Source organism: Phyllobates terribilis, unplaced genomic scaffold (assembly GCF_046119375.1).
Source record: "Phyllobates terribilis strain yellow unplaced genomic scaffold, ASM4611937v1 Scaffold_239__1_contigs__length_3013552, whole genome shotgun sequence".
NCBI classification, from domain to species: Eukaryota; Metazoa; Chordata; class Amphibia; order Anura; family Dendrobatidae; genus Phyllobates; species Phyllobates terribilis.
This window is the reverse complement of record NW_027362999.1, coordinates 583,540-604,836: the sequence shown is the minus strand read 5'-3', so window position 1 is coordinate 604,836 and position 21,297 is coordinate 583,540.

Below are 21,297 nucleotides of genomic sequence, written 5' to 3'. Positions count from 1 at the left end.
CAACTCACCTCCCACTAAAAATAAAGATAATAAAAATATACACATTTGTGGTATGGTCTCTTTCAGAGAAATACAATCTATCCAAATATAAAAAACAAACGATCAGTGAACACAGAAAAAAATTCAAAAAGCCAAAATTGCATTTTTTTCGTTCGGCACAATACTACAGAAAACCCTGTAAGAAGCGATGACCATGTCATATGTGTCCCAAAATGTTATCAATAAAGTCCTCTTGCCCTTCAAAAAATAAGCCCCACACAGCTCCATCAACCCGAAAAACGAAAATGTTACGGGTCTCAGAAAAAATGAAGTTTTTTTCTTTTGCCAAAACTCTTGGAGAAGTTTGGTCTTGCTGTGATCACACTGAGGAGTAGGATCCTATTACCAGGTCATTTTTACCACACTATGTACGCCGTTAAAACCCTTCCCAGATAAACAGGGTCAGGCTTTTTTTTTCCTCGCACTTTTACTGCACTTGGTCTTTTTTTCCCGTTTTCTAGTACTATGTGGTAAATGAATGGTGGGATTTATAAGTACCGCTCGTCCTGCAAAATAACAAGACCTCACATATGTGGACAGACATGAAAAAGTTATAGCCCTTGGAAAAAGCCAAGGAAAAAACAGAAAAAAAACATCAATTGGTTCTGTTGGGAAGGGGTAAAGCTGAAGAAACGCATGTAACAGCAGAATATGGAGGAAGGTGAGATATCACCGGCTGGTGGATACTACCTGCTCCATCACTGGCAGAGTAACCCATCCCCATGGAGGCCGCTGATATCTTCTCTTGTAGAAACGGATCCAAAATCTATAAAACATGGGGAACAGTCAGCAGAGGGTTTGGTGATTGGCTCATATTGGCGATATACCCAGGGGCATTACTGGGCACAGGGAAGATTGGGAATGAATAGGATTGGCTGTTAGATATGTGATCTCTTCCATTAAAGGGGATGTCTAGTTGGAACAAGTTCTCACTGATCTCTGGATAGGTGATGACTCTTAGATCGGTGGGTTTGGCCGCTATGACCCAATCAGCAGAACAGCACTTATAGATAGAAGTGAGCGAAGTGCAAATGTTCAACCGCCGGTCCGTTCATTCTCTATGGGGGGCGCTGTACTCAGCTTTCTCCTGCATAGAGAATGAATGGAGCGGTGGCCGGGGAGGTACTAGCAGGGATTAGTTGGGTTCCCAGCAGATCTAGAAGTTGTCACTTATCATGTGTTGGGGAATAATGACTTCTCCTCTGATAAATGTGCTGATTCCTGTCAGTTGTGGTCGCTGAGTGCGTGTGATGGGATGTGGCTCCGTCCGTTATATTATATCACGTCTTATACCTATAATCTCGCTGATCGCAGGTGTCTGTCTTCACACTCAGATGAGATGGAACAAACTGACGATATAGGACTTTTTTTTTTTTTTTTCTTCTAATTGAAACCGAGCAATCCTATTGGCTGAGTATGAATGCAGTTACCATGGTGACAGAAGTAGCAGCAGATTTAAAGGGACAAGATACTAATATTGTACTAAAGTGTATTTTATTATATACTTCACATAACTGACTGGGTACACCTTGGTGCTGGTGGGATGGCTTTTTTTTTTTTTAATCAAACAACATGTTTACTAAGTACCCTATATTATATATATTTCCTATTGCTTTTTACTTACTTATAGCAGGGTATATGTTCATATTGTTTCTATCCTAAGTTTGTTGATTTTCTAATAGATGGTGGCAAACTTCTTCCTCGCCTTTGAAGCACAGCTTTCAATTATTCCTATCGTAAACCAGGTAAAAAGCTTCGAGCCGAGCGCGATCAGACTCCTTCAGTCCCGCAGCAGGTAAATCTGTGAACATCGCCGGCACTCCTGCTGTTCCTAGTACCGATCCCTCTGAGCGGCTGTGCAGTAATGAAGGCTGGATTCACCCCAAACTTGCTCGTCTTTTTTTTCGATTTCCAGTTCTGGTAATTAGTGATACACATGTGTATATCCAGTGGTCAACTCAAAACCTATGTATGGAAAATCAATTGTTTGCTGTATGCATCTCATTTGTAGGATGCACACTATTCATTTCAATATGGAGCGGAGTAGGAGGAGACTTTCATTACTGTTCCCTTTACTTCCTCCCTGCTGATAGGAAATGCCATGCTGTTTGCTTGTGTCCTGTGATTACAGCAGCCTGCAACAGTTTTCAGTGTGCACTCCCCGGCTCAGGCATCAAGCAGTAAATGATAACATTAAAACGCTGCTACCCCTTTGTTAGTCACTTTTTTATCTTCTTCCCCTTCTACGAATGCTATAGTCCGTTATTCTAGAACTGCTCTGAAAATGGTTCTCTCTGGAGTGTTGGGATTTGGGTTTAGGGTGGGTTATGGGAATTGAAGTTCAGATACTTTGTTCATATTTTTACTATGGAATTACTATGTCATGTATGTTATTTGAAAGATGGAATATTTGTAGTTGCAGTTTTTCAATAAAAATGGTTTGATTAAAAATAAATATGAAATTAAAATTCCTCTGTTCTTGAGAAAGCATAGGATTTTTACTAAGAGGTAAATTGCACGTTCCTTGTTTTCCAGGCGCTTTACATTTTTGCTAGTTTTGTACGATTACACAATCCCTTTTATAGGCCAGTGCCAGTTGTACATCTCTCCCTAAACTCTTGTTCACACTATATTTTAAGCCAGTTTTCTTATATGGTTTCTAGATGTTGTCCAGCTTTGATAAATAATTAGTATTTATACTAATTCTTTTAGATAGACTTGAAGAATGCAGATCCGGAAAGGGTGGAGAAACAAATTGAGAAGATGTTTGACGTTCCCGCTAGTGACTGTATCCGGGTACGATGCGCTCCAGATCAAAATCATTCCTGTAGGCAAATTTAACTCCGCTGTCTGTACCTTGTCTTTTTATTTTTTTCTACAAAATGTGGCTGGAAAAGGGGCAATGTAGCGAGGAATTGACATCAATTTTTGGTGTTAAAAAAAAAACTTTTGTGACGCATCATTTTTGCGCAGAAATGTGCAGCTTCCTATTTTACAGCACTCTTGCAACTTTTAGAAATTGGGCTTGGTAAGCCACACAGGTCTAAGAACGACCCATTGGGGTTTTAGGTGTTAAAAAAATGATCATATGAAAGATTTTGTGATCTGCGGTTACATGATTGTAATAACAACATTAAAGCCCCATTCAGATGTACAGGTTTTATCCGTGAGAAACTGAGCAGAACGATATATAGGTTTGTGGGAGAAGATTCAGTATAAATTGTAATTTATTCATTAGATTTGAGAGTCCTCAGTGGTTGATACCTTTAATGGCTAACTGAAAAGATGGTAACAAATTGCAAGCTTTCCAGACTACTCCGGCTTCTTCATCAGGCAGACCTGAGACCTGAGTAGTCTGGAAAGCCTGCAATTTGTTACCTTTTAATGGCTAACGGAAAAGATGGTATGAACCACTGAGGACTCTCAAATCTAAATACTCTTCTATCTACTGGCTAATACGGTACAAAGATAGATGTTTTTCCTGTATCAATTTATTCAGTGGAATCCTGCTGTTTGTACAGATGAGTCCAGTGGGCGGTCCTACTAGTGATTGACAGCTATCTTTGCCTGCATGGTCATACAGGGAACTGTCAATCACTTAGTAGGACCGCCCACTGGACTAGTGTACATACGGCAGGACTTTTCACTGCATAAAATGCCAGTTTTGCTGACTCTCTTCCCACAGATATGTCTATCAGTCTGATCAACTTCTCTGCTCTACAACACCCCCCTACAGATCTTATACCATTTCAGCATGACAGGTTCCTTTAATCACCTGCAGATGACATAAGTAGCCATGTTCTGTGTGGCTTACGGAGGGGCTTGATTGCTTGTCAGCTTCAAACAGGTTTCATTTCTTCTGATTCGTTGTAGCCGAGTTCTAAACTGTATTAAGAAATTCATTTCTCTGTTTATTTCTATTAGATGTCGGGGAAGCTTGGAACAAATGTGGAAAGTGTTCTTCAAGAAGTTGTCAGGAGGCTTCCACCGAGAGTACGGACTAATGCGGCTCTATCCATCTTCTCTTTATTAAAGGGATCCTGTCACCTTGTAAAATGCTATGTACCTGCAGGTATAGGGTTAATCTGCAGATAAATATTGTTACAATGCTGCCCGGCCGCCTTATTGATAGTCCAGGTACCGGGAGAAAATTAACTTCTTTCCTCCCTGCAGCCGCCGGCCTTCACTCATCGTTGTGCACGGAGCGGCTACAGTCTTGGATCACAGCACCGCTCGCTATATCAGGGGCGACGGCTGTAAACCCGGCCTGGATTTTGATTGACAGCTTGCTCTGCACAGATGCGCTGCAGAACCACTTAGAATCTGAGTGAAGGAGTAGTATGTTCACAGATAGAGAATATGGCTCATCCACGTGCAGATCTGCTCCACGTCCGATTACATATTTGTGGGAGAAACCCTAGTGGCAGCCTCATATTTCTGACATGGATCCTCTAGCACTATTTGTGAAACTGCGGCTCCCAGCATAACTTGATGAGAGACCGTCAGTCTGCTGGGACCTGTAGTTTCACTACAGCAGGAGTGTCACAAGCTGCGGACCTCTGCTCACTCCAGCACTGGTCGGCATTTTCAGCACGTGAACGTCCGCTATGCTTTCTGGAGACACAAGGGTGTAGATCATTTTATCAAACCCTTGACTGTAAGTTTGCTGAACCCTAAGTGGATTATATTGTTCCCACAGTTTCAGTTTTGGACCATTTAAGGGGAATTTAAAGGGTTCTGGCCACTGATTTTCCTTAAAGGGGATCAGTATCCCTGTATGTCTTTGTATATACTTGATAAAGACCTATAACAGGTCGAAACGTTATGTGATGGCGGAATAAACTTTATCTTTTGGAATTCATCACTCTGGACTGAACGCGGTTTACTTACCTTTATCCCCCTTAACAGGATGTCTTATTTTTGTGTTTTACTCCCAAGATTGAAAAGGGCAGCCCTCTTAAAGCCCTGCTGTTTGACTCCACGTTTGATCACTACAGAGGCGTCGTAGCAGCATCGCCCTGTGTGGAGGTGACGTGTGTAAAGGCAATAAATCGTGTCTGCCCACTCTGGCAAGTGCTATGAAGTCAATGAGGTTGGCATACTGACCCCAGAGGAAGTGCCAGCCGAAAAACTAAGTTTTTTTTAAATAATTTAATTAGCCTTTCCCTCTGTTTTCACCAATCAGCCCTCTGTATTGATGATCAGATCAAAGATCTAGACAGGGATTGTCTCACGCTGCATCTCCTTCCTGATTGTATCACTGAGAAGACAGAAGCTGCCCCATCCCATTCTCCAAGAAATGCAGAACCCAATGCATCTGCTGTCCGTGATCTGCTTATTGTCAGAGGACATCATTAGGGACTGCATTTTCTCATTGCTTAAGAAATTGTTGGGGGATCCTGCTAATCCGGTTGCATGGATTTATATAGTGTGACTAAGTTGTCAAGCACTTTTCCATGTGATGCTAAAATCTTTTGGAAAGCACTTGACCACCCGCATGCGAAATCGCATGTGCAAAACGCGTGACAAACGCTTGTCCCTGGCTGAAAAAAACGCATATAAAATCCACATGCCAGGGAGATACAGAAATGTTCAGGAAAAAACCGGAGCATTTCTGCATCGTGGGCACATAGCCTTAGAGTGCCGCTGTGCAGGCAAAGACAGCATCCCCCTCTTTCTGAGAATCAGTGGGCTTGAAGGGGTACGGCTCCCCATCAGTTATAAAGCCATGTCATGTCATCAATCATATGAGTGTTATGTGGCAATGGCATTGTCTTGACAGCCAAGGATCCTACTGAAGGCCTCCATGTCTTCCATGATTGTACAACTATGAAGCCCGTCCCATAACTGGGATTAATATCAGATTGGTCATTTTACTCTACACTGTAGCGGTAAAGCCATTGGATGTTTTCGGTGACCTGAGCCTGCAAAGTTAAATTCTCCCGTTACATCATTTTTGGCTTCACCACATCTGTTCGTGTTAAAACTAAAAACAATATCTTCTAGAAATCCTATCGAGTGGATGATGGAATGAAAAAGAAAAAAAAAGATGAAGCGGCAGAATCTCTGGAGTTTATTTTGTTCACTTTGCCTCACCAAGAAAAGTAATAAAAAGATCAGAAAACATTCATAAAAACTACAGCTCTAACTGCAAAAAAAGCCCAGATACAACGAATCTACTGAAAAAAAGCCCAGATACAACGAATCTACTGGAAAAAAAGCCCAGATACAACGAATCTACTGGGAAAAAAGCCCAGATACAACGAATCTACTGGAAAAAAAGCCCAGATACAACGAATCTACTGGGAAAAAAAGCCCAGATACAACGAATCTACTGGAAAAAAAGCCCAGATACAACGAATCTACTGGAAAAAAGCCCAGATACAACGAATCTACTGGGAAAAAAGCCCAGATACAACGAATCTACTGGGAAAAAAAGCCCAGATACAACGAATCTACTGGGAAAAAAGCCCAGATACAACGAATCTACTGGGAAAAAAGCCCAGATACAACGAATCTACTGGGAAAAAAAGCCCAGATACAACGAATCTACTGGAAAAAAAAGCCCAGATACAACGAATCTACTGGGAAAAAAAGCCCAGATACAAACGAATCTACTGAAAAAAAAGCCCAGATACAACGAATCTACTGGGAAAAAAAGCCCAGATACAACGAATCTACTGGAAAAAAGCCCAGATACAACGAATCTACTGGGAAAAAAGCCCAGATACAACGAATCTACTGGAAAAAAAGCCCAGATACAACGAATCTACTGGAAAAAAAAGCCCAGATACAACGAATCTACTGGGAAAAAAGCCCAGATACAACGAATCTACTGGAAAAAAGCCCAGATACAACGAATCTACTGGGAAAAAAAGCCCAGATACAACGAATCTACTGGGAAAAAAAGCCCAGATACAACGAATCTACTGGAAAAAAAGCCCAGATACAACGAATCTACTGGGAAAAAAGCCCAGATACAACGAATCTACTGGGAAAAAAAGCCCAGATACAACGAATCTACTGGAAAAAAGCCCAGATACAACGAATCTACTGGAAAAAAGCCCAGATACAACGAATCTACTGGGAAAAAAGCCCAGATACAACGAATCTACTGGAAAAAAGCCCAGATACAACGAATCTACTGGGAAAAAAGCCCAGATACAACGAATCTACTGGAAAAAAAGCCCAGATACAACGAATCTACTGGAAAAAAGCCCAGATACAACGAATCTACTGGGAAAAAAGCCCAGATACAACGAATCTACTGGAAAAAAGCCCAGATACAACGAATCTACTGGGAAAAAAGCCCAGATACAACGAATCTACTGGAAAAAAAGCCCAGATACAACGAATCTACTGGAAAAAAGCCCAGATACAACGAATCTACTGGAAAAAAAGCCCAGATACAACGAATCTACTGGAAAAAAGCCCAGATACAACGAATCTACTGAAAAAAAGCCCAGATACAACGAATCTACTGGAAAAAAAGCCCAGATACAACGAATCTACTGGGAAAAAAGCCCAGATACAACGAATCTACTGGAAAAAAGCCCAGATACAACGAATCTACTGGAAAAAAGCCCAGATACAACGAATCTACTGGAAAAAAGCCCAGATACAACGAATCTACTGGGAAAAAAGCCCAGATACAACGAATCTACTGGAAAAAAGCCCAGATACAACGAATCTACTGGGAAAAAAGCCCAGATACAACGAATCTACTGGAAAAAAAGCCCAGATACAACGAATCTACTGGAAAAAAGCCCAGATACAACGAATCTACTGGGAAAAAAGCCCAGATACAACGAATCTACTGGAAAAAAGCCCAGATACAACGAATCTACTGGGAAAAAAGCCCAGATACAACGAATCTACTGGAAAAAAAGCCCAGATACAACGAATCTACTGGAAAAAAGCCCAGATACAACGAATCTACTGGAAAAAAAGCCCAGATACAACGAATCTACTGGAAAAAAGCCCAGATACAACGAATCTACTGGGAAAAAAGCCCAGATACAACGAATCTACTGGAAAAAAAGCCCAGATACAACGAATCTACTGGAAAAAAAGCCCAGATACAACGAATCTACTGGAAAAAAAGCCCAGATACAACGAATCTACTGGAAAAAAGCCCAGATACAACGAATCTACTGAAAAAAAGCCCAGATACAACGAATCTACTGGAAAAAAAGCCCAGATACAACGAATCTACTGGGAAAAAAGCCCAGATACAACGAATCTACTGGAAAAAAGCCCAGATACAACGAATCTACTGGAAAAAAGCCCAGATACAACGAATCTACTGGAAAAAAAGCCCAGATACAACGAATCTACTGGAAAAAAAGCCCAGATACAACGAATCTACTGGAAAAAAAGCCCAGATACAACGAATCTACTGGGAAAAAAGCCCAGATACAACGAATCTACTGGAAAAAAGCCCAGATACAACGAATCTACTGGAAAAAAAGCCCAGATACAACGAATCTACTGGGAAAAAAGCCCAGATACAACGAATCTACTGGGAAAAAAGCCCAGATACAACGAATCTACTGGGAAAAAAGCCCAGATACAACGAATCTACTGGAAAAAAGCCCAGATACAACGAATCTACTGGAAAAAAGCCCAGATACAACGAATCTACTGGAAAAAAAGCCCAGATACAACGAATCTACTGGGAAAAAAGCCCAGATACAACGAATCTACTGGAAAAAAGCCCAGATACAACGAATCTACTGGAAAAAAAGCCCAGATACAACGAATCTACTGTAAAAAAAGCCCAGATACAACGAATCTACTGTAAACAAAGCCCAGATACAACGAATCTACTGGAAAAAAAGCCCAGATACAACGAATCTACTGGAAAAAAGCCCAGATACAACGAATCTACTGGAAAAAAAGCCCAGATACAACGAATCTACTGGGAAAAAAGCCCAGATACAACGAATCTACTGGAAAAAAAGCCCAGATACAACGAATCTACTGGGAAAAAAGCCCAGATACAACGAATCTACTGGAAAAAAGCCCAGATACAACGAATCTACTGGAAAAAAGCCCAGATACAACGAATCTACTGGAAAAAAAGCCCAGATACAACGAATCTACTGGGAAAAAAGCCCAGATACAACGAATCTACTGGGAAAAAGCCCAGATACAACGAATCTACTGGAAAAAAGCCCAGATACAACGAATCTACTGGAAAAAAGCCCAGATACAACGAATCTACTGGAAAAAAGCCCAGATACAACGAATCTACTGGGAAAAAAAGCCCAGATACAACGAATCTACTGGAAAAAAAGCCCAGATACAACGAATCTACTGGAAAAAAAGCCCAGATACAACGAATCTACTGGAAAAAAGCCCAGATACAACGAATCTACTGGGAAAAAAGCCCAGATACAACGAATCTACTGGAAAAAAGCCCAGATACAACGAATCTACTGGGAAAAAAAGCCCAGATACAACGAATCTACTGGGAAAAAAGCCCAGATACAACGAATCTACTGGGAAAAAAGCCCAGATACAACGAATCTACTGGAAAAAAAGCCCAGATACAACGAATCTACTGGAAAAAAAGCCCAGATACAACGAATCTACTGGAAAAAAGCCCAGATACAACGAATCTACTGGAAAAAAAGCCCAGATACAACGAATCTACTGGGAAAAAAGCCCAGATACAACAAATCTACTGGGAAAAAAGCCCAGATACAAGTAATCTACTGGGAAAAAAGCCCAGATACAACGAATCTACTGGAAAAAAAGCCCAGATACAACGAATCTACTGGAAAAAAAGCCCAGATACAACGAATCTACTGGGAAAAAAAGTTTTATAGCTTTTAGAAGGCAAGGATAAAAAACAAATTGTAAAAGTGAAGATTATCCCACATGCACTTTGTCACCCAAGGATCTGCATAAACTGCAGCCGGCCCATCTCAGCACCACTTCTTTTGTTTGTGCTTTTTCCTTATTGCTTTCTGTGTCTTTTTAAAAGGGTTTTTCCATCATTTTTTTAAAGTAATTTTTTCCGATATCCAAAGCATTTAAAATTGTGTACGACCCTGTGCCGGATATAATAGAGCGACATTTTAGCACACTAGGAATATTCTTATAGTGCCACTAGATGGCGCTCTAATCCTGCATGCAGTACTGATGCTCCTGTCGGTGCTGCTTTCTATGAATATACATGTGTGTTTGATGCCCAGGAGAGTGCAGAGCTGAAAGGGGATTCTGTTATTAAAGCAAATAAAATGCCAATATTGTGTTATGGAAAGTTACAAATCTGTTATGGCCGTATGATGGTTCTCAGCTGGTTACAGTGCGATTAGCAGAGCTCTCTGATGTGGTATTTAGTCTCTGGGAAGTTATAACATATATGTTGATAGATCCAAAATAGTTTTACATCCAAAATTCAGTGCTGACTAATGTCACAGCATTTCTGACTTAAATGAATGTAACTAGATGAAACACTATTTTTGCTGCATGCAGCCACCACCAGGGGGAGCTGTTGACATGTGATTATGTACAGCTAGTATTGGACCCAACCGCAGCAGTAGAAGTCTGTCTCCAGTGAGCGCCCTCTAGTGCCAGCTGTATATAGCTGTAGTGAACTCATGCAGTGCTGGGTCTCAGAGCCGTTGCTACCTTCTTTTATGGTAGATTTGTACCTGATATTCAATGTAGAATTTGATGAATCTGCACTAATTGTGAATATATATTGCTCTCATTGCTTCTAAGATATGCTGGGCAAGTAGGTTATCTAATCGCTGGGATGAAGGACGCACAGGAAGCACAAATAGGAGACACTCTGCATTTACTGAAGCAGCCAGTGGCTCTGCCCGGCTTTAAGCCTGCGAAACCCATGGTGTTTGCAGGTGAGTTGAACCCTAATACAAATTAAATGGTCGCTGTACTTGATCTCATTCGATAGATAATGTGCAAAATCCCTTTATAAAGTTCAATTAAGTTGGAGTTACTTTTCAGGGGTTAGATAACCTAAAAGTGTCGGCCGGTAGGGTCTCCCTTTTGTCTAAGTGTAATTTGTCTCTAGCAGCAGAAACCCCCCTATATGGATTACCGGAAGTGGGGCTTGGCCTTTGTCTCTTTGTTCCTGCCTGTCAAACTGTATATGCAGGCTTAACAGAGATTCAGTCTTTCAGTTAATTGCAGGCATCTCATTAAGCAATGGCGGAAGCAATACGTGCTGAGTAATGAGAGAAGGGATGTCCCGGGACCTATAGTGCTGACAGAATGCTGATAATGAGGAATCGTCCACTTCAAAAGAGTGGATGGCAAGTTACAGAGCATGTGTATTGGTACTGTTCCAGGACATACTGTTTTATCTACAGTCCATTTAGAATCAAAACTCTGTTCTACATAATATTGTACATGGAACAGAGTATTATGCCAATGTAACTGCAACACGCATCGAAGTCAAAATCTCAGCAGAATTACACCTATAGCCCCCTCAGACTATGCAAAACACCAATTGAGCTTTAACAACTTCAGCTCAAGTGCTCAAAAACTGTGTAATGGGGTCGGAAAGCTATTGTACAGTATACAGTATATATTTTATTAGCGTAATATTAAAACCTGTATTACAAGAGCACTTAGTTCAAGATTCAGCCTCCAGATGGCGTGACATCAGAGATTAGACACATCTGCAAGAGCGTCCTCAACAATGAATATATAGTCAATCACAGGGACTAGACGTGTAATGTATCAGTACAACAGTATAACGAGTGTTGTGTAGAGATCAGCGAACCCGAACTGTAAAGTTTGGGGTTCATACCGGACACCTAGTGTCCAATGCTGAACTCCGAACACTGACAAGTCCGTTTTAAGAGTGAGAGACCTCCTAGCCCTTACTACGACCATTTTACAGCATCAAAGTTTGTGTCTCCATTGTCTTCTATGGGGTTCGGGTTCAAGTTCTGGTACCCGAACCAAACTTTGGACTAAAGTTTGGTCGAAACCGAACATCCACGGGGTTCGCTCATCCCTAGTGTAGTGTAAATTCTACATATTTTGCGCCTGAGTACCAGTAATGAGGAGATCCTTACCCATTATGTGCCTGCCACTCTCCTAAACACGCGTTTCACTTTTTTAGCTTCTTCAGAGGGACACAGAGTTAACCAAACACTGCCCCCCGGGCACCAGATGTAACCCACTGTATCAATTCCTTTAAGGCTAAAGTTACAGCTATAGAATAGATTGACCTTGGCAATTCAAGTGCTTTCTTGTGGGAAGTATGTGCACCCCCCGATCATTTCAGTGGAGAGCGACCATTCCCAGCCACCTCTATTGAGAATCCATGACAGGCACAGGCGCTGTACCCTCGCCTGTCACACTTTAGTAATCCTACTAATTCCTTGTAACAGCCAGGAACGCCTCCATGATTGGATTAGGAACGGTGATCACAGAGTAGATAAATGCCAGAGAACCTTTATTCTGCAGCCGCATCTTTCATCCCATTAGACTCGGCCTATTTTACAGAAGCCGAGATAATTGAGGAGAGATGTAAGGAAGGAACCTCACGATCCTCCAGGACTAGTCAGCTCAGAGCCGTGACGTGTGGACAAGGTTTTTCTACATTGTCGGGAATTTAGGGAGCGCTGCAGCAAGGGGGTTGGTAATGACACGCCACCGTGACACATAATGCATGGACTGTCTCCTCTCATTTGTTCTTTGAAGCTTGTTTTTCTCGTGAGTGATGCTCGGCGCATGAGAAAAGCCCAAACAATTAACATCAAATGGGTTTTCTGCGATTTGTAAAATCCTGTGCCCCGCTGATCCCCCGCTGCGGCTCCCCATAGGTGGATTATAATGAGGGCAATCCGGGCTACCGCCCGGGGCCTCGGGTCTCTATGACCGGATTGCCCTCATTATATGTGCAGCCCCGCGGCACATACCGGCAGACAGTGGCAGGGGGGGCCCCGGACCACTCCCCCAGCAGCGGTGCACAGCCGCTGCTTCTTCTTTGGACGGGCCAGCACTGCAGCAGTTAACTTCCCTCTGCTGGCCCGGCCGCGTCACTGCTAGGAGACACGGCCCTGTGCGCGGCCGTGTCTCCTAGCTGTGACGTCACGCAGTGCGTGCCCGGCCTGCACTGCTACTTACCACCGGATAGGAGCAGGAGCCAGGAGGACTGGAGCCAAGCCGGGGGATGGTGTGTGTGTGTGTGTGTCTGTCTGTGTGTGTGTGTGTGTGAGTCTGTCTGTGTGTATGTGTATGTATGTATGTGTGTGCAGGCAGATATCATTGTGTGATGTCTGTTTATATGTATTTTTGTGTTTCAAATGTGTTTATGCGTGTATGTATATGTCTGTATATGTTTGTGTGTGTGCGTGACTGCGTGCGGCCTCCTGCTGAGTATAGATGGCGATGTGTGGCCTCCTGCTGTCTCTGGGGGGGGGGCGCCGTGCGGCCTCCCGCTGTGTATAGGTGGCTCCGTGCTGCCTCACGCTGTGTATAGATGGCTACGTGCGGCCTCCCGCTGTGTATAGATGGCACCGTGCGGCCTCCCGCTGTGTATAGATGGCACCGTGCGGCCTCCCGCTGTGTATAGATGGCTACGTGCGGCCTCCCGCTGTGTATAGATGGCTACATGCGGCTTCCTGCCGTGTATAGATGGCTCCGTGCTGCCTCCCGCTGTGTATAGATGGCTACGTGCGGCCTCCCGCTGTGTATAGATGGCTACATGCGGCTTCCTGCCGTGTATAGATGGCTCCGTGCTGCCTCACGCTGTGTATAGATGGCTCCGTGCGGCCTCACGCTGTGTATAGGTGGCTCCGTGCGGCCTCCCGCTGTGTATAGATGGCTCCGTGCTGCCTCACGCTGTGTATAGATGGCTCCGTGCGGCCTCCCGCTGTGTATAGATGGCACCGTGCGGCCTCCCGCTGTGTATAGATGGCACCGTGCGGCCTCCCGCTGTGTATAGATGGCACCGTGCGGCCTCCCGCTGTGTATAGATGGCACCGTGCGGCCTCCTGCTGTGTATAGATGCCAGCGTGCGGTCTCCTGCTGTGTATAGATGGCACCGTGTGGCCTCCTGCTGTGTATAGATGGCACCGTGCGGCTCCCTGCTGTGTATAGATAGCTACGTGCGGCCTCCCGCTGTGTATAGATGGCTACATGCAGCCTCCCGTTGTGTATAGATGGCTACGTGCGGCCTCCCGCTGTGTATAGATGGCTACGTGCGGCCTCCTGCCGTGTATAGATGGCTACGTGTGGTCTCCTGCTGTGTATAGATGGCTACGTGCGGCCTCCTGCTGTGTATAGATGGCTACGTGCGGCCTCCCGCTGTGTATAGATGGCGCAGTGCGGCCTCCTGCTGTGTATAGATGGTTACGTGTGCTCAATATTGAGTCATAAAATTACCTGCCAGGGACATGCGGATGTGAAGCGTTCTTCACATGCATTTCCGCATGCGGGTTGACAAGCGCTTTCCAAGCGATTTTAGCATCACTTGGAAAGTACTTGACAACTTGGTCACACTATATAAATCCATGCAACCGGCATGGATTTATATAGTGTGACCATAAAAGAATGGTAAAAAATAAATATATACTTACCTTCTGATGGCCTGTCGACGTCAGCGGTCGCGTGACCCGTCACATGACTAAATGACGTCACGGCAGGTCCTTTTCAGACCATCGTGAGCTGCCGGCAAGCCAGGACGCATCGGATAAAGACACCGGGGGCCATCAGAAGGTAAGTATAATATTTATTTTTTATTTTATTCTTTTTTTACAGGTTCTATGGTACCCGGGTCCGGAGGAGAGTCTCCTTTTCTCCAAACCCAGGTACCATCCGCACATTGAAACGCATGGAATCTGCATGTACAGATGCAGTGATGCGGATTCCATGTGTTCCAATGCAAGTCAATGGCGGCGAAAGCGCCACGCTTCCGCAAAATAATTGTTATTGCTGCGGATTTTTCCGCAATGATAATCCGCAGCGGAAATTTACACAGCATGTGAACAGCACATGCGGATTATCATTGGGGAACATGGCAGACCTTCTACCAAGCGTTTTTTAAGCGTTTCTGCAGCGGAATTGCCGCTGCGGAAAAGCTTAAAAAACGCGTAGTGGGCACAGCATAAAAAAAATTATTATAATTAATATTGTGCCAAATTAATTTCACGTGAACTATCACATGATCTATCACAGGGGATCATGTGACATGTCATACATACAGGTATATGTGCATGTGTGTGTGTGTGTGGGGGGGGGAAGGGGCCGCGCCTTCTAAACTGCCCGGGGCACTTGCTACTCTTAATCCACCCCTGTGGCTCCCCCACACCCACCACCATGCGGCCATACAATAATATAGTATTCGGACTATAAGACGCACCCCCCACTTTCCTCCAAAATTTTGGAGGAAAAAAGTGCATCTTATAGTCCGAAAAATACGGTTTTTATTAAGAATAGGAGATTTATTTTTTTTTTAAATGTAGGTACGATTCAATTATTCCCAAGATCTCACCCCATGGATGGATCCTTTGTATTTGCAATTGGTGGAGGAAGGGCATTGCTAACAATAGGAATTCCAGAGAATGGAGGACTTAACTACAACTCCCAGTATGTCCTTAGCAATGGTAAGGAGATACTGGGAGTTGTTACCAGTCATCATCAGACTGTGGACCGTATAGGAACCAATGTACTGATTAGATGCAAAAAAAAGTAACTTACATTTTGGGATATATATTACATGATTTAGGTCCTATAATTTTGAGCAGATTAGTGTGAATCTGAGACCCTGATCACTCAGAAGATCTCTTAGAAGTGAAGAGGTGAGGAGACATGACTATGACTTTCTGCTGCATTTGCTCCGCTCAGTGTACTCTCCTATCTACTGAGCTGCGCTCTTCTAGGAGGTCTTTTAAGCAAAGGAACAAAAGATTGGGGTCCCCACAAATCTGCTCAGAATTAATGACCCTAAATCACATTAAAAACGTCCCAAAAGTTGATTTACTCTTTAAGGTTAATTTACTTACACACACACACACTGTATACGCCGTACGCACCACACACACACACACACACACACACACACTGTATACTCCGTACGCACCACACACACTGTATACGCCGTACATACCACACACACACTGTATACGCCGTACACGCCACACACACTGTATACGCTGTACATACCACATACACAGTATACGCCGTACACGCCACACACACACTGTATACGCTGTACATACCACATACACTGTATACGGCGTACGCACCACACACACACACACACTGTATACTCCATACGCAACACACACACACTGAATACGGCATACGCACCACATACACTGTATACGCCGTACATACCACACACACACACTGTATACGGCGTACGCACCACACACACACTGTATACGCCGTACGCACCACACACACACACACTGTATACGCCGTACATACCACATGCACTGTATACGCCGTACGCACCACACACACACACACTGTATACGCCGTACACACCACACACACTGTATACGCTGTACATACCACATACACTGTATACGCCGTACACACCACACACACACACACACTGTATACGCCGTACACACCACATACACTGTATACGCCGTACACACCACACACACACACACTGTATACGCCGTATGCAACACACACACACACACACACACACACACTGTATATGCTGTACATACCACATACACTGTATACACTGTACGCACCACCACACACACTGTATACGCCGTACACACCACACACACACTGTATACGCCGTACACACCACACACACTGTATACGCCGTACACACCACATACACTGTATATGCCGTACACACCACATACACTGTATACGCCGTACATACCACATACACTGTATACGCCGTACGCACCACACACACACACACACACACACACTGTATACGCTGTACATACCACATACACTGTATATGCCGTATGCACCACCACACACACTGTATACGCCGTACACACCACACACACACACACTGTATACGCTGTACATACCACATACAGTGTATACACCATATGCACCACCACATACACTGTATACGCCGTACACACCACACACACACTGTATACGCCGTACATACCACACACACACTGTATACGCCGTACATACCACACACACACTGTATACGCCGTACACGCCACACACACTGTATACGCTGTACATACCACATACACAGTATACGCCGTACACGCCACACACACACTGTATACGCTGTACATACCACATACACTGTATACGGCGTACGCAACACACACACACACACACTGAATACGGCATGCGCACCACATACACTGTATACGCCGTACATACCACACACACACACTGTATACGGCGTACGCACCACACACACACTGTATACGCCGTACGCACCACACACACACACACTGTATACGCCGTACATACCACATGCACTGTATACGCCGTACGCACCACACACACACACACTGTATACGCCGTACACACCACACACACTGTATACGCTGTACATACCACATACACTGTATACGCCGTACACACCACACACACACACACACTGTATACGCCGTACACACCACATACACTGTATACGCCGTACACACCACACACACACACACTGTATACGCCGTATGCAACACACACACACACACACACACACACACTGTATATGCTGTACATACCACATACACTGTATACACTGTACGCACCACCACACACACTGTATACGCCGTACACACCACACACACACTGTATACGCCGTACACACCACACACACTGTATACGCCGTACACACCACATACACTGTATATGCCGTACACACCACATACACTGTATACGCCGTACATACCACATACACTGTATACGCCGTACGCACCACACACACACACACACACACACACTGTATACGCTGTACATACCACATACACTGTATATGCCGTATGCACCACCACACACACTGTATACGCCGTACACACCACACACACACACACTGTATACGCTGTACATACCACATACAGTGTATACACCATATGCACCACCACATACACTGTATACGCCGTACACACCACACACACACTGTATATGACGCGCCCCCTGGGCCAGTGCTGTTTGGGATACCCGGAGCCGGATCAGATGGGGGTTGTAGTCTCCGAGTGGCGGCGACCCGGTCCGTGCCCAGGGTGTCAAACTCAGTGTGCGGCAGTCTTTACAGATGTTGTTAGATGTTCTTAGTGTCGACTACGCCACCCGTTGATTTGCGGTCAAAAGGCCGCCGCTGCAGAAGGGTCCGCTGAGGCTGGTGGTGTGTGTGCAGCTGTGGTAGTATAACCCCCAACGGGAGGGGTATAGCCTCAGGGGGTCAGATGTAGAGGATGGTGGTTGTGAAGGTGCAGTAGAGTTTAGTAAGAAGACTCAGAGTCGGGCTGTGCAGTTCAGGGGTTTTACTTACTGATGTTCTTTTGGTCACTCTGGCCTTGAGTGACCACCCGAGCCGTGCTGCGTCCACCAGGTCCTGGACTCGGCCAACCCCCAAGCAATTCTGGAGCGTGGTCCTGAGCTCTTTTCTGACTTTCCCTTCTACTGGCCGTTCCCACCAGGGATCCACTTATGTCCGGCTCCCTCGGGCCTCTTGTTGGTTGTCCCTCTTCTGGGTTCCCTGACCCTATGCTTGGTGTGCCTTTCTAGTGGATTTGGTGAGGGTCGTGGCAGATCCTGACCACGACCTCCGGTTCCTGGCTAAGGTGTGCTTTGGCCTCTGCCAGCTTGGGATCCGGTACCCTTGTTCGCCAACCCTTCACCCTTTTGTCTGTATTCTGGGATCTTGGGGTTCTTTCTTCTTTCCTCTCTGGGCCTTCCTTTCTCCTCTCTCTCTCTCTCAGACTTGGCCTTGGAGCTGGGCCCAGCCGGAACCACAGCTCCCTGTCAGCCCTTCTGGCTGAGCTTCTCTGCTCTGCTCCTCTGGCTCTACAAAAGACCCTGTTCTAAGATGGTGCCCACCTTATATACTCCCTCTATGTGTGAGCTCAGGTGACCAGCACCCAATGAGCTCCTAGCCTTACCCAGACTGCTCCCCCTATCTGCCCCTACACTACTGGGATGTTCCACCCCCCTCCCACTCCAGCCAGGGACAGACGCTGTCGTACCTGCACATATCTCTGGTGGGAGTACAGTAGTTCTGTCCCCCGGAAATGGGATGTATGTAGTGTATGCAGCCTACTGAGCTCAGTTCCACACTCCATCCTTACCCGGGAGTGGAATACCACACCTCTGGCTTGAGGTGTAATACCCCTGTAGCAGCCGAGTCCTCAGGGTGCTACATTCCCCCCTGGTAAATCACAGCACGTCCTCGGGCTGTAAAAGAATAAAAACATCCACAAACATACAATTCTTTTCATAAAACATAAACATATAAAACATATAAAAACATCATATATATTATCAACAGCATATTAAACTTTTTCATATAAATATTCTTGTTCCTCCGGCCACGGTGCAACTTGTGACCGGGTAAAGTGCGACAGTCTCTTGTAGTTTCCTATAAAACCAGTAGGGGGCGCCTTAGAAAGCGCAACTATATACAGGGGAAATGTGGCCGCTCTCAGTCCTCGGCCAGGTATTAGGAAAGGATGACCGCTCTCAGTCCTCGGTCAGTGGGAATAGGGACATACGGGTACAGTTCACACTTGTCCCAACGGGGAACATATTTAAATCAGCAACAGTTCTTATATCCCGACGGGTAACTATGTACAGTTTCACGATACCGTACTCTAATGACGGCGTCCTCCTGCTCCTCCTTGCAAGTAGGCTTCAGACCCGTCCGGGTCCTCTTGCTCCTCCTCACACCGCAGCTCCTCCTCCGTCAGCCGGTGTACATGGAGAGCGTAGGGTCCTTTGGCACACTTGTGCCGGGTGAATGTGACCTCATCCCCAACGTATAGGTCACGACCTCTGTGTCCCTCCGGCAGATGGCTTTCTACGTCTCTGCGGGTGACAAAGACGTCGCCGGGGGTGTGATGATCCCTGATGAAACCCCAACCGTGCTGCAGTTGGAATTTAATCACAGTCCCGGTGGCACGGGGACCGTGTGCTGCACGGGGGTTCCTCCTGGTCCGGCTCTTCTGCTCTGCGCTTTGTATTTGCAGCCGCTGCTCACGGACCCGCCTCTCTCTCCGTTCTCGCTCGAAGACCTCTAGCTGCTGGCGGCAGCACTCCGCACGTTCAGCTGCGGCCGCCCGAGTTTCCTGGGTGAACCCCATGAGGTCTCCTCCAGTGGGGTCCCACTCAAACTGTGCCTCCTCCAGCGGGGGCGGGGTCCTCTTGACGAGCTTCGGAGCCGGAATCAGGGGCTCGCACAGGGGCCTTGCTTTTTGGAGTTCCAGTTGATAATACTCCGGTGGCCATATAAAGGGCTGCCCATCCGGGCAAGTGTGCTGGGCAAATAAGTCTTCACCCAGGTGCGGCACTCTAGATGTTGAGGGCGCAGTGGTGGTAGCGGCGCCCGGGTTTACCAGGCCTTGCGACCAGGCTTGGGGCACCCTAAAGGTAAAGGGCACCGTAAGGACGGCGGCGCCCGGGGTTACTCGGCCCTGCGACCAGGCCGGTGGCTCGGTGGAGGTAGAAGGCGCTGTTGGCTCTGCAGCGCCCGGGGGCACTCGACCTTGCGACCAGGCCGATGGTGTTTCCTGCTTGGCCGCGCTCAGGGTTGGGGCGCGTGACGTCACAGAGGTCGCGGCCGCGGCTTCTGCTTGAGGCCTAGTCTGGAGCGGTGACGGTGCAGCGACGGGCACGGCAGGGGGAATTTCGGGCTCTGCGACGGGTAGCTGGGGCAGGCTCACGGTTTCTCGGCTCGGGGTAGTGACGTCCCCTTTACCTGCCTCCGTCTCTTCAGCTCCTTCCTCGGCGTCGTCTCCGGCCTTGATTCCTCCTGCACCATCCTCAGAGGCGGTCTGACTCCTCGTCTCGGGTGGCGTGCTCCGCTGGCGGGTTCCAGCCTGCTGGGCCATCTCTCTGCTCCACTCCGTCAGCGTTTCTCGCTGCACCTGGGCCATCCTCCGTGCGAGGCGCTCCAGCGCGGTCTGTGCACACTCCCGGTCTCGGGGGAGCTGTGCCAGTATCTCCACCAGGCCTAGTGGGGTGGTCGCTTGCAGCAGGCTCCTGACCACAGGGTCGGTGCTGCCTGACTCTCCCTCCATCTCCGGGTGCGACTTCTCTGGACTCCTCTCCAGACTCCTCATCTCCGGGTGCGCTCTCTCCAGACTCCTCCAGGCTGCACCC